The sequence below is a fragment of the Arachis hypogaea genome, chromosome 15, assembly GCF_003086295.3.
Source record: "Arachis hypogaea cultivar Tifrunner chromosome 15, arahy.Tifrunner.gnm2.J5K5, whole genome shotgun sequence".
NCBI lineage: Eukaryota > Viridiplantae > Streptophyta > Magnoliopsida > Fabales > Fabaceae > Arachis > Arachis hypogaea.
The window spans coordinates 77,298,148-77,302,716 of NC_092050.1; the positions used below are offsets into that span (position 1 = coordinate 77,298,148).

A 4,569-nucleotide genomic window follows, 5' to 3' on the forward strand; every position below is an offset into this window, starting at 1 on the left:
GGCAAAGTATAAACTATTATACATTTCTGGAAAGCCCTGGATGTCTACTTTCCAACGCAATTGGAAGCGCGCTATTTCGAGTTCGGTAGTTCTAGAAAATCCACTTTGAGTGCAGGGAGGTCAGAATCCAACAGCATCAGCAGTCCTTCTTCAACCTCTGAATCTGATTTTTGTTCAAGTCCCTCAATTTCAGCCAGAAAATACCTGAAATCACAGAAAAATACACAAACTCATAGTAAAGTCCAGAAATGTGAATTTAACATAAAAACTAATGAAAACATCCCTAAAAGTAACTAGATTCTACTAAAAACATACTAAAAACAATGCCAAAAAGCGTATAAATTATCCGCTCATCACAACACCAAACATAAATTGTTGCTTGTCCCCAAGCAACTGAAAATCAAATAGGATAAAAAGAAGAGAATATACTATAAATTGCAAACTATCAATGAAACATAGCTCCAATCAAATGAGCGGGACTTATAGCTTTTTGCCTCTTGAATAGTTTTGGCATCTCACTTTATCCATTGAGGTTCAGAATGATTGGCATCTATAGGAACTCAGAGTTCAGATAGTGTTATTGATTCTCCTAGTTCAGTATGATGATTCTTGAACACAGCTTCTTTATGAGTCTTGGCCGTGGCCCTAAGCACTTTGTTTTCCAGTATTACCACCGGATACATAAATGCCACAGACACATAATTGGGTGAACCTTTTCAGATTGTGACTCAGCTTTGCTAAAGTCCCCAATTAGAGGTGTCCAGGGTTCTTAAGCACACTCTTCTTTTGCTTTGGACCTTGACTTTAACCGCTCAGTCTCATGTTTTCACTTGACACCTACACGCCACAAGCACATGGTTAGGGACAGCTTGGTTTAGCCGCTTAGGCCAAGATTTTATTCCTTTAGGCCCTCCTATCCACTGATGCTCAAAGCCTTGGGATCCTTTTTATTTGCCCTTGCCTTTTGGTTTTAAGGGTTATTGGGTTTTTGCTCTTGCCTTTTGGTTTTAAGAGCTTTTGGCTTTTTCTGCTTGCTTTTTCTCTTTCTTTCAATTTTTTTTTCGCCTATTTTTTTTTTCTACAAGCTTTGTTCTTTGCTGCTTTTTCTTGCTTCAAGAATCATTTTTATGATTTTTCAGATTATCAAATAACATGTTTCCTAGTCATCATTCTTTCAAGAGCCAACATATTTAACATTCTTAAACAACAACTTCAAAAGACATATGCACTGTTCAAGCATTCATTCAGAAAACAAGAAGCATTGTCACCACATCAATATAATTAAGCTAAGTTCAAGGATAAATTCAAAACTCATGTACTTCTTGTTCTTTTGAATTAAAACATTTTTCATTTAAGATAGGTGATGGATTCATAGGACATTCATAACTTTAAGACAAAGTTACTAACTACTAATGATCATGTAATGAAGACACAAACATAGATAAGCACTTAACATAGAGAAAACAAAAAACAGAGAAAGTAAGAACAAGGAATGAGTCCACCTTAGTGATGGTGGCATTTCCTTCTTGAGGAACCAATGATGTCCTTGAGCTCTTCTATGTCTCTTCCTTGTCTTTGTTGCTTCTCCCTCATTTCTTTTTGATCTTTTCTTATTTCATGAAGGATGATGGAGTGCTCTTGATGTTCCACCCTTAGTTGTCCCATGTTGGAGCTTAATTCTCCTAGGGAAGTGTTGATTTGCTCCCAAAAATTCTGTGGAGGAAAGTGCATCCCTTGAGGTATCTCAGGGGTTTCTTGATGATGAGCTTCTTCATGTCACTATTGAGATCCATGAATGTGCTCTCTTGTTTGCTCCATCCTTTTCTTAGTGATGGGCTTGTGAGATGAATCTTTCCATCTCCCATGGCTCAGAGGTAGAAGCAATTGTCTTTCCTTTCCTCTTCTTGAGGTTTCTCTGGCCTTAGGTGCCATTAATGGTAATGGAAAAACAAAAAGTTTATGCTTTTATCACACCAAATTTAGCATGTTGCTCGCCCTCGAGCAAAAGAAGAAAGAATAGAAGAAGAAGAAGAAGAAGAGATGGAGGAGATGGAGGGATGTGTGTATTCGGCCATATGGGTGGGATTTGGTGGGAAAGAGATGTTGAATTTTGAAGGTAGGGGGGTGTATGGATGTGAGTGGTAAATGGAAAACAGAAGGGATGATCATGAATGGAGAGAGAGGGGGTGAGAAGAAGTGACTGGAGGTAGGTGGGGATCCTGTGGGGTCCACAGATCCTAAGGTGATCCTGTGGGGTCCATAGATCCTGAGGTATTCAAGGATTTACAACCTTGCACCAAATTAGGCATGCAAAATGCCCTTGCACACAACTCTGGGCGTTCAGCGCCAGATTGGTGCTTGTTCTGGGTGTTGAACGCCCATTTGTAGCCTATTTCTGGCGTTGAACGCCAGAACCATGCTTGTTCTGGGCGTTCAGCGCCAGCTCTTCTCCAGGGTGCATTTCTGGCGTTTAAACACCCAGATGCTGCCCATTCTGTCGTTCAGCGCCAGAACCATGCTCTGTTCTGGCGTTGAACGCCCAAAACATGCTTCTTACTAGCGTTTAAACGCCAGTAAGGTCTTCCTCCAGGGTGTGATTTTTCTTCTGCTGTTTTTGATTCCGTTTTCAATTTTTATATTTATTTTGTGACTCCACATGATCATGAACCTATAAAGACATATAACCAATAAACATATAATTAGATAAAAATTGGGTTGCCTCCCAACAAGCGCTTCTTTAATGTCAATAGCTTGACAGTGGGCTCTCATGGAGCCTCACAGATGTGCAGAGCATTGTTGAAACTCCCCAACACCAAACTTAGAGTTTGGATATGGGAGTTCAACACCAAACTTAGAGTTTGGTTGTGGCCTCCCAACACCAAACTTAGAGTTTGGCTGCGGGGGCTTTGGTTGACTCTGCTTTGAGAGAAGCTTTTTCTGCTTCCTCTTCATGGATGCAGAGAGAGATCCTTGAGTTGTAAACACAAGGTTGTCCTTATTTAATTGAAGGATCAATTCCCCTCTGTCCACATCAATCACAACTCTTGCTGTGGCTAGGAAAGGTCTTCCTAGGATGATGGATTCATCCTCTTCCTTTCCAGTATCCAGGACTATGAAATCAGCAGGGATGTAAAGGCCTTCAACCTTTACTAACACGTCCTCTACTTGTCCATAAGCCTGTTTTCTTGAATTATCTGCCATCTCTAATGAGATTTTCGCAGCTTGCACCCCATAGATTCCCAGTTTCTCTATTACAGAGAGGGGCATGAGGTTTATCCCTAAACCAAGGTCACACAGAGCCTTAAAGATCATGGTGCCTATGGTACAAGGTATTATGAACTTTCCAGGATCCTGTCTCTTCTGAGGCAATGTCAATTGATCCAGATCACTTAGTTCATTGGTGAACAAGGGAGGTTCATCTTCCCAAGTCTCAATACCAAACAATTTGGCATTCAGCTTTATGATTGCACCAAGAAACTTGGCAGTTTGCTCTTCAGTAACATCCTCATTCTCTTCAGAAGAGAAATACTCATCAGAGCTCATGAATGGCTTAAGGAGGTTCAATGGAATCTCTATGGTCTCTAGATGAGTCTCAGATTCCTTTGGTTCCTCAGAGAGAAACTCCTTATTGATCACTGGGCGTCCCAGGAGGTCTTCCTCCTTGGGATTCACGTCCTCCTCTCCCTCATTGGGTTCGGCCATTTTGGTTATGTCAATGGCCTTACACTCTCCTTTTGGATTCTCTTCTGTATTGCTTGGGAGAGTGCTAGGAGGGATTTCAGTGATCCTTTTACTCAGCTGGCCCACTTGAGCTTCCAAATTTCTAATGGAAGACCTTGTTTCATTCATGAAACTCACAGTGGCCTTAGATAGATCAGAGACTAAATTTACTAAGCTAGATGGATTCTGCTCAGAATTCTCTGTCTGTTGCTGAGTGGATGATGGAAAAGGTCTATTATTGTTAAACCTGCTTCTTCCACCATTATTAAAGCCTTGTTGAGGCTTTTGATCCTTCCATGAGAAATTTGGATGATTCCTCCATGATGGATTATAGGTGTTTCCATAAGGTTCATCTAAGTAATTCACCTCTGCTATTGCAGGGTTTTCAGGATCATAAGCTTCTTCTTCATAAGAAGCCTCTTGAGTACTGTTGGATGCAGCTTGCACTCCATTCAGACTCTGAAAAATCATATTGACTTGCTGAGTCAATATTTTATTCTGAGCCAATATGGCATTCAGAGTATCAACTTCAAGAACTCCCTTCTTCATAGGTGTCCCATTATTCACATGATTCCTTTCAGAAGTGTACATGAACTGGTTATTTGCAACCATGTCAATGAGTTCTTGTGCTTCTGCAGGTGTTTTCTTTAGGTGAATGGATCCACCTGCAGAAGTATCCAATGACATCTTTGATAACTCAGACAGACCATCATAGAATATATCCAGGATGGTCCATTCTGAAAGCATGTCAGAAGGACATTTTTTGGTCAAATGTTTGTATCTTTCCCAAGCTTCATAGAGGGATTCACCTTCTTTCTGTCTGAAGGTTTGAACATCCACTCTAAGCTT

The 4,569-nt window shown here is 40.6% G+C and overlaps 1 non-coding gene across 1 annotated transcript; it reads left to right on the forward strand.

Moving 5' to 3' along the window:
- Positions 1-4,461: 4,461 nt before the first annotated feature.
- LOC112753957 (small nucleolar RNA R71) lies at positions 4,462-4,569 on the forward strand. The gene has a single exon (XR_003178316.1). It is a non-coding gene; the product is annotated as a small nucleolar RNA R71 (small nucleolar RNA).